Raw genomic sequence first — 10,457 nt, forward strand, 5'->3', positions numbered from 1 at the left:
CCTTGCATTCCTCCTTGTTGGAGATTCTTGCTTTCAGAGTGAAAAGACATTGCAGCTGAAGTCACTGGTGCATGATGAGGTTGGGGTTCTGATCAGTCCCTTCAGTCACTGCATCATCGTATTTCCTCCCATGTGAAGTCCCCGCTGCTTGTTAGGGATTGGGTTCAACCCTTTCCCAACAAAGAACCAAGCAGCATCTTGGAGGAAGGTGGAATTCATACCATGAGGTGGAGAGGAATCTGCTCACAGGGCTGGAAGGAACAAAGTTCTGCAGAGCTTCAGACCTGTTGAACTGCAGTCATAGTGGGCAGTGAGTTCTGGGGTGCTCAGGGAGAAAGATACTGTAGGTATGTGACTGGTAGAGTCAGGACACATAGAGCCCTGAAGTAGTCAATAACATACCTAATAATAATTCACTATTTAAGTCCACTTCATTAAGGGAAATGCAGACCTTTAAGCCAGGCTACATAACTATAAAGCCCATGTCCTTAGACTGAGAAGACTTAAGAAGTTTAGGGGGAAAAATTAACTACTGAGTAGGCTTGTGTTTGCTGAGGATGTCTGGAAATAACTTCATTCATTCAACGCTAGGTGGGTATATGGGGGAAATGAGTTACCCTGAGTACTGCTTTTGGGCTAAAGCATACACTTAATATTTAGCTTGTTGTTTTCCTGTCTCCTCTCAGGGGTGACCTGGTCCCTAGGGAGAAATTTCCACAGCTATTTTGGAGCCCAAGGATGTGATTCACTTGGAGCAACAGATGCAAATGGTAAAATAAGCATCTGTCATGTCTGTCCCCAGGAAGTGGAGGAAAGCTGTCACACTTTAAGCTCTGTGGTGGACACCTAAATGCATAGCATGCTTCTCCCATGGGTGAGTGCCCTGATGCTGCTGCTGGCTGATGTCCCAAACTTCAGCCCCAGCTGAGAGCAGGTCTGGGTACCTTGGCCCTCTGGGAGCCACTCTGTCCCTGAGCTGCATCCCTTCTTCTTGTAGTTGCAGCTGCCTGCTTCAGAGAAAAACAGCACAAAACATGAAATATCTGACCCAGATGAAAGGACTGTGCCTTGGCAGAGAACACACAGTCACATCTCAGGCAGTGCCCTTAGAGCCAGCTCTGTGCCCAGGCCCCGATGCCGAGCAGGAAGCAGGGGGATGTGTATGTCACCATGGCCACACTGCCTGGGTCTGGGAGTTGGGCAAGGGCAGCATGCCTACAGCAGGAGGGTAAATGAGGGGTCCGCATCCTGCAGGCAGGAGCCCAGCCTTGCCTCCTGCCCAGAGATCTGCCTAGCGGCCTCATGCAAAGACACAGCAGCAACACTTTCCTCTCATACCACAGCTGCACAGGGCTCTCCTTCAGGAGGAGACAGAGAGACACCAGCAAAGCAGCTGCAGCCTTTGGGCTCCACAGCCCAGCCTTCAGCTGCTGCAGGCCTTTCGTGGCATAGCCACGGGTCTCAGGCAGCAGAAGGCCTCAAGTGCCCATGGCCTTTGGGTGGCAGTAGGCCTCAGGAGCCAGTAGGCCTCAGGTGGCAGTAGGCCTCAGGTGCCCAAGGCCTTCGGGTGGCTGCAGGACTCGCGTGCCTTTCCCCAGCCCCAGCACAACCCAGAGTGCTGCAGTGAGAGGGAAGAACTGAAGTGCAGGTAGTTTCATAGAGGCCATGTGTAATTAATAGATAAAATGTAGCCATCTATTTTGCAGCAGAAGCTGCTGCATTTGCACAAGGAGGAGCAGGATTTTAAAAGGCTGAAAAGACAAAGCTTTAATGGCCTCTGCAGTGGAAATGCTAAGTCAGAGCCTGAAACAGTGATTGAGCACCTGGTGGTTGGCAGGGCCAACCCAGGAGAGCCCAGGTGCATGCAGTGCACCTGAGTGACTGGAAGTCTGGTCCCAGACCTCATTTAAGGGTTGGCAGGGAAGGCAAAGGTATCTTGTTGGAGAGCCGTGCCTACTTGAGACCTTCCAAAGGTAAGTAGTTTTTCTTCTTTTGTTTCTGTGTCTATGGCTGCTGCTTTTGGGCTTGTTCTCATTTGCTGCAGCCTAGGACTGTACCACCCTGCTACTATTGCTGTACTTTCTATCGCATTACAGGACTCATCCTTCAAACTCTGCACACAGAAATGTTTGTGGGCCCAATAGCAGGCATTTATATGCACTAAGGGAGCTGTAAAACAATTCCCTCTCGCCTTGGTACAGCTCCAGGCTGCCTTTGTATGGAGTGAATGATGCAAATCTATGTCCCTTGCTTTACTTCTCATCCACACACCTCCTCTTGCCCCATGCTCGCGCTGCAGCTGTGAGGAGAGTCAGTGCTAGTGGGGAGCACTGCTCAGCTGGGTTGGAGGTGGTAGGGATGGGAAGGCAGGAGGGGATGGGGATGGTAACGTGGGCAAGTATGAGGTACTGGTTCTAATCAAAGAATGATCCAGCATCAGAGCCAGTATTATCAGCCTGTATTTTCCTTCTTTGTCTCCTCTGTAGGAACTGACACAATTTCGCTTTGTTAATCTCAAAGAAGTAAATGAAAGCTGCGAGGAAGACTTGATGTCAGAAGATCCCTGAGTCTGACTAGAGCTGGAAGGGAGGCAGCAATCACTTCATCTCATTCATGCTTGTGACTGAATGCTGTCTCTAGCATTCCTTCTCAGAGGAAAGAAAAAGCAGATGCCCACAGTGTGTGTGTGGGGGAGGTCTGCTCTCAGACCAGTCAGGTAATGAGGAAAGACTCCAAGAGCTGTCCACAAAACCAGCTGCTCACCTCTTGTTATCCTAGTTAAGGAACAGGGCACCTCTGAAGGGACAGAGTGGCAAACTGAGTGCCGAGGGCTGCAGGCAGCACTGAGAGGAGGAATAGCACGGCCCTAAAGCCAGAGCCCACATGTGGCCACCCACAGCCATCAGCAGACATGAGTGCATTCAGCAAACCTCCAGCCAGGATGATCGCATGCAGTAATGACATTAATAAGAGTAATAAAACCCCACTCCAACTGTAATAGTAAAGCTGAAGTGTGGAAGAAAGTAAAAATTATGCAAAGGAGGCTTATCAACTGATCAGAATAACAAGTGAACTTGATCTGCAAGGGGACAGCCTTCCTGAGTAATGAGGATTATTTACACGTGATTTCCCTTGCAAATTCAGCTGCACATTCCCAATACCAGCAGCACAGGGGTTGCTCAAGTGCCCAGCTATGTCTCTCTGAGGCTGAGCATTACCCTCAGTGCAGGGCCTGGGCTGTACATGGGGCTGTGCCACACTGTCAGCTTTTTGCACTAAAACACTGGCCCTGGGTAGGGCGTATCTTCGTGTCACCCTGGGTTGTGTTGGGTGTTGTGTCTCACAGACATCATTTTGCTCTCTATGGCTGTGCTGAGTGTATAAAGAAAACCAGTTAGCATCATCTGCAGCCTCTTCTGAAGGGGGAGCTGGAAGACACAGAAGTGAGTTTACATTTTGGCAATTAACACTGTTTGTAGCTATTTTTCTCATCATTAGCAGGCGAAGCATCTGCCCTGTATCACAGAGCAGTACTTGCCAATGACCCTGAAATCCTGTGCAGCAAGGACAGTCTCAGCAGGCTGGATGTCCCACTTCCTCAGCTCCGAGGGATCGCCTGTTACTGAATGCAGCTTCCAAGCAGTGTTCAAAGATCTGTCTCTTGGAGCTATTTGGGTCATACCCATGGTTTCTGGGCCAGCACTATTCCCACATGCATGATCTATGTGTTCCAAAATATTAGTGTATTGGAAAGGTCCTAACTCAATTTCACTCTGCGTTTTCCAGGCATTTATTAAAACAGTGAGCTGTGAAATTCTGCTATGGATTTCCCCCAGCATAATTTGTGTCTGAGATGTATCACCTTGAGAAGACCAATCCAGCACAAACCTGCACAGGGGGCATCCTTGCTGGGTGCTAACAGGAGCCTCTCACAGAGGTCCCAGTGCAATATGTGGAGGAAAAAAAAAAAACCCACAACTTTTTCTTCCTGATTATTCAGTACAGGACATGAGCATCATAAACAACCAGACTTCACTGTCTCTGCAAGAAGGGTGTTTGAGGGACTCTCTGGAGCATTACCTCCCTTTTTCTCAAGTTTCCCCAGCTTCCCTGTGCAATCACCAGTGCTGGGTGCTGCTCCACGTGTGGCTTTTCCCAAGAAGAGTGAATTTGCTGTTTCCTCCAGTTGTCCCTGGCTTGGAGACCTCTGCAGTCTTCTGCTGTCCCATGGGAGCAGCAGATACCTGGAAGAGGGAGCAGACATACCTCAGACATTGTGCTCAGGCTGCTGGATTTGGACTGGACATCAGAGGAGGGTCCATCCCAAAGGTGTGTTACCTTCCCAGTGCAAGCTCTTACAGCCTTCTTAGAGCAGAATTTTGAAGTGTCACTCATGGTTGTAATCTACCACAAGGTCTTTGGACCACATGCAAAGGTGGAAGATCTCTGAACTAAAGTCTCTGGCAGGGAGACGTGGTTTCAGGGGGACTCAGAAAAGATCCTGCCATCCCAAATCCTACTCCTGGTGAAGGACCTGTGGTGGGATTGTAGAGGAACTTTGTCCCTTCCCATCCAACCTTGACAGAGGATTTTTGGCAGGATATGAGCATGGGGCTCCTTGTGAAGGAGCGTTCAGCTCCAGACCTGGCCAGCGTGGACACACAGAGCTCCGTGGGGCTCCAGGGCAAACCTGCACTTCCAGCAACACAGAGGGACAGCCTCAGCCTTGGTGAGTATGTGAAGAAGTATGAGAAAAGGGGAACTCAATTATTAAGGCCATGTGAATATTTTTGGGCAGAAGTCCAAGTCTGGCAGTCTCAGTGAGCTGAAACCTACCACACCCATGCCCAACAATGCATATTCTTTTTGGCATACCAGGGGGCAAAGGGCGGCCACTCACATGCCTGTGCTAGGACTTTGTTTCACAGCTTCGTGCTGTGGAATGGGGACATCCCAACACAAACGTTGTCCCATTGTCCCTCCGCCCCAGTACTCCCACGGTCCAGAGCTGGTCTCCAAAGAGCAGATAGAGGAGGTGCTCTGGGGTTGCATTTCCAACCCCAAGACCATCTGCACTACATGAACTTGCCAAGCTCAGCATTTCTCACCCCAATAACCTATGGAAGGATTTGCACCATTGTTAAAAAAAATTCAGGGGCTGGCTTACTACAGGATGTTATAGTTTGATTTTTGGTGATGGTTTCTCCAGGAGTTACTGTAATAAAGAACTCAGTGCTTACTGAGTTTTGGGTACCAAATGTCCAGGAGAGCACTGACTCTCAGCCGGGATCCACTCTCATCATACTTGTACAAACCTTAAGTAACATTCCTGGTGTCACTAGAGATACTGCATGTTTGGAGACTCATAAATGAAAATAGGATTTGGCCTACGATTTCTCCCAACAATCTTTTCTCATGCAAATATGGTCATTTTGCACACGCCTTGAATACCAAATTAGCACGCACTATGCTGCTTGGGCAGGCTCGCACTTCCCGCATGCAACCCATGCCCTATTGTTGGCCATGTTGAGTGTGGGCACACGGCTTTCCCTGCCTGGGTGGGGACTGCTCGCTGTAAAATCAGGTTGCTGGTGCTGCACCACTAGCGGTGTCAGCCCATCAGATGGGGCAGATGCTTCCATGGCAATATTCCGCCCTTGAGCTAGGAGAAGAAATAAAGATGCAACAAGGAGCCTGGGAAGTCAACAAGGAGCTTTGCTCCATCTCCTGGTTGAAGGTGCTTGAGCATCACAACATGGGGAGGGGATGGGTGGAAACTCCAAGCTTAGGTAAGTGGCTATGAGGCAGAAGCGCAGAAGAGAAAGGCATATTTCTGCTCTGCCACCCGTAACCTAGGAGAGAGCCCTCATTCCCCAGTCCCTTCAGGTGCGGTGAGGGACCCGAGCCGGGTGAGTTCACTTTTGTCTGGCTCCGCATCGCGCTGATCCTGCTGCAGCTGGGAGGGGATTTCCCGTCGGCTCTAACCCAGCTGCTTAAAAATACTCCTCCACTAAGTGAGCTAATATTTCATGAATAAATTGAAGTGGTCAAGTCCCATTTTGTGCAGAAAGCACGGTTCCCTGCCGATTAGCCTCCTTGGTACTTTCGGGGTTATAAATAACTTCACAGGCTCATTCTCTATGCCTTTCAAAATAAAAGCAACATTCGGTTATTTGATTTTTTTTTAATTTTATGCAAATGATCTTCTGTTCTGTGTTATTATGTAAACGAGCCAACTGAAATGGTAATGAGGGAACCCAGAAGTATGCATATATTAACTGCCGCTATGGAGCTTTACACCTACAGAAATGGCACTGAATAACATTTCTGAGGGAGGGACAGGTGTCCTGAGGGTGCAGATTTTATTCCAGAGCTTGGTCCCTTCTGAAATCCCTATATACGAACATTTCCTGCTCAGGAGAGTACTCAGGCATTCCATTCAGAGAGCGAGTCAGTGCTTCACTTCTCAATGGCTTATTGTCAGCGTGAGAAAACACGGTGTGCTCAATGACCATCAGCCTTGCAGCAGCACAGCACTTCGTGTCCCTCCCCATGCTCCAGTGAGACTAGCTCAGACCTGAGCCCACCTGAGACCAGGCGGCAGCCCACAATGGGGACAAAGCTGTAGGAATTTTTCTCTCTGTGTGCTCTGTTGTAAAAGAAGAAGCTATAAGGAAACCATCCCTGTGTGCCCTGCTCCAGGGCTTGGGCAAAAAGAGCATTTCTGGACCAGGGTGAGCTTATGGTGTGATGTACAGATAGGATGATATGTCCTAAGAATAACTTCTTGCCTGCTTAAAGGAGAAGCAAAACCCCTTTCCAGAGGCAATGCAGACTCCAATGAAGTCCACAGCAAAACTCACCCACATGAGAGGAATAAAAAAGTTTCTGGTCCCTGAAGTGCATCCTGGAGCCTGCTCAGCAGCCCTGCCCTGCAGTGTGCTCCCATGCTCCCCCTGATCTCCTGTATGGGACATGCCCCAGTCAAGAAAAACCCCACCAGAATAAGAGGATAAGCAATATCTTCATTATCTACACTTCTCAAGAACATTCAAGGATTTCGACCAAGCTGAAAGCATCGGTTTCTCACCTTCATCAATCACCCTGAGAGAGCTGAAGCTCAGCCCACAAGGGAACAGATGCCTCAAATCCTTTCTAATCCCCGTGTTTAGCAGCGATGTTTGAAGTGATTAGAGGCACAGCAAACGCTGTTCTTGTGCAGGTAGAGCAGATGTTGGACGCTGAGGTGCACTAAGCTCTCAGTTGGGGCTGGACTGCAGAAATTTTGGCCCAAATCCATCTCAGCTCATCTGATGTTGTGATTATTTGGCTCCAGATGCAGCAGACTGGACCTGTAGCATCACAACATGGTTCCACTTCTCTCATTTTGTGAACTCACTGCTGCATCAGAAGCTGGAGTGAAATCTGGAGGCCTCCTGAAAGCAACAGGAGCCCTGTCCTTGATTCCAGGGCAACGGGGATCTCCAAATCTGCGGCTGCTGTTAATAATTAAATGTGAACCAGCAAATAATTGATAATTTGTCGTAGCAAAAACTACACCAAGTGCATAGATCTGATCCAAAAGCCCATGAAAGGCTTCTGCTGAGCTGACTGGATTTTGGAACAAGCCCATAGTGGTAATAAAAATAAATCCCTGTCATTAGGCAAAAGGGAAAATCCAAAAGATGCCATTTGAGCCATTTAGGGCTCAAAACCTGCATCCTGGGGTTAGGTCTGGGCGGCCCCAGAACCTCAGGTCATGGCCTTGTGAAATGACAGTTCCCAGTGACTGGGGAGCCCTGAGCCTGGACAGGGAAAGGAAAGATCGCCAGGTTTGGGATGCAGCTGCCCCAGCCCCCATCTCTGCCTGGTTTTCCCAGGGAAGCCTGATCTGCACCACGCCATCGATCCTTCCTCCCTACAGGCATTTGTACAACAGTCCTGGCGGGGATGCTTTGCCATCCGAGATGTAAATGTCATTTTGGGCAATGCTGCAGGCTTTTCTGCTTTGTCTGCTTTCTCTAGAGTGTATTTTCCCAGAGATCTAGAAATTTATCACTTGGAAAGCACAGCCCAAACAGCAGGATTTATTGCTCAGAAACCAGGAAACCCTGACTTTTAAAGCATGTTTAAAGTCCATTTTTCACACTGGGATGAGACAAATGTCACCAACATCAGCGCCAGGAGCACACTGGGCCCCAACATGAAGTCAGGACAAAATTGTGCCCAAAGAGGACATTTTGGATTGGGAACTCATCTGCACTCTCTGCTTTTAACAGACTCCTTTCACTCCAGAAAGAGATCTTCAGGTGCAGACAATTAAACTTCTGGCCATAGCACTCAGGCAGCACAAGTGTCTCAGCCTCTGCTGATGGCTGGAGGCTGGCAGAGAGCAGGGAAAGGGCCACTGTGTAAAAGCTTTTTTTTTTTAAACTGTGCTCTGAGAGGGGTTTTGTTTGCTCCTGCCCGGCAATCTGCATGTGCTTTTAGGGGATGCAGTTTTAGACAGACTTTTGCTCTCCTCCAGTGCGGACATTTCTATCTTCCTTCCTACTCGAAAGCAAATCTGAACATCTATGTCTACTTGAGACTGATTGTTTTAGCATTTTTTTCTGTGGTGTTCATATTCTCTGCATTTCCAGAAATAGAGCACAAACATCTACTACTCGGATGTTTTGTTAAGTTATTTTCATTAAAAAAAACAAACTTGCTTCCATCTGGGAGTTTTGTTAAGTGTTTTAGATACATTTTTAAGTTCTTTGTATCCCATAACCAGATGTGGAGTTCAGCCAACTGTTCCAGGGCTCGAACACATGGATCTTCGGGGATGGTCGGGATCTGGCTCTGAAACTCTCACCTGACTTCATTCTGATAGACGTCGCTCCAAGCTCCTCCTCCGCAGATCTGATTTCTCCCAAATGTTGAGGATATCTGGATTCCAGCCCAAACCTCGTCCATTTGGGTCCAGCTTTATCCGCACCTCCATCTGGTGACCAGCAGAGCTGCCCCTTGCAGCCCAGAGCAGCTTTCCCCTCTGCCTCCATCCCAGCCACAGCACAAATGGCAGATATCTTTCTTCTCCTTTCATAGCGTTAAGAAGCTGAAATCTCAGGAGGAGCATTACAATTTCCAGTGGAACAAGCTACCTTCCCACCTCTTTTTTTTTATTATTTTAGTTTTGTTTGACATGTACACCTTTACTTTCCCAAATGAAGATTGCTGCTAACTACCTCTTAAAATATTATTGCAGAAGGGCTGTATTCTACTGAGAATGGCATTTTTTGTAATAACCCCATTTTCCTTTTCACTTATTCTTACCTAAAAAGTTTCAGATTGCAGCTCATCCATCTCCCTGACACCCAAATCCCCTCTCACGTTTTCAAATATATATATATATTGTTAACCCATTATTAGCCCATTATACCCAGGAAAAAAAAACAGAGAGAAGCATGAGAAAGAGCCAGGCCCTGAGCTGGACGAGGCACATCAGTGGGTTTGCTCCTCTGTGCCTGGCAGGCAGAGCTTTATCCATGCCAACCCATTGCAAGCATGAGAGGCGCCTGCTGCCCGCGAGCAGGATGCAGGGTGGGTGTGCATCACTTTATCAAAGCATCACCAATGCGAGACAGGTCCCGAGGACAGGAAGGACCTTGCCAGAAGTGGAGTTATCCTCTGTGAGCTTCTGAGAAAGATGAAAAGAGTAATCTTCAGCGTGTGAAAATGTCGAGGTTACATCAAGTTGACGGCTTTCTATTTTCATCAAGCTGCAATGAATCACTTTCAGGAAAAGCAATGCCGTATCTTTGGTGAAGTTCCTTTTCTCCCTGAAACTTTCAGCCAGCTGTGAAAGCAGCTGACACTCAACTGCTGAATATTTGCTAACCTCTTTTAAAAAAAAAAAAAAACAAAAAACAGCGCATTCCTCATCAAAATCACACCTACCCGGTGTGCCTGGAAATATTTTTTTATTCTTTCTCTCCCTTCTGTGTGTGTGGCTTTTATTACAACTCACAGGCAACTGCTTAACATCAACAACAAGAAGAAAACCTTGGCCGAAGCCGGCTTGAAGGAGCCATGTGCGGGATGGTGCTCCGTGGCCTTCCCAGTGAGCAATGGGCACCCAGCACTGCAGCTGCACGAGGCTGCCCCGGCCGGCGGGATCAGGAGGAGCCCATTCCTTCCGCTCCATTCTGCAAAAGAAGCTGCTTCTCTCAAGTCTAAATATTTACTGCCGTTTCTGGACACACACACGCACAAAAATTAATAAAACTATCAGCGGAGCGAGATTTTGATTCCCAATTATTTTGCCTTTGCGAAGTTAAATGAAAAAAAAAAATCCCAACTTTGTTTGTGCATTCTTATTGCAAACACAATGCCAACAATGGCTAAATAGACAGCATAATAAATAGCACCACAATGCCGACATAAAGGCCTTTCTGGTACTGCATACAAAATAT

General features: G+C 48.0%; 1 long non-coding RNA gene across 1 annotated transcript; it reads left to right on the plus strand.

Annotated features, from left to right (window-relative positions):
• Positions 1,880-9,147, plus strand: LOC110406065. Its single transcript, XR_002443234.1, has 3 exons — positions 1,880-1,973; positions 2,487-2,716; positions 3,787-9,147. It is a non-coding gene; the product is annotated as an uncharacterized LOC110406065 (long non-coding RNA).

This window comes from Numida meleagris, chromosome 13 (genome assembly GCF_002078875.1).
Source record: "Numida meleagris isolate 19003 breed g44 Domestic line chromosome 13, NumMel1.0, whole genome shotgun sequence".
NCBI lineage: Eukaryota > Metazoa > Chordata > Aves > Galliformes > Numididae > Numida > Numida meleagris.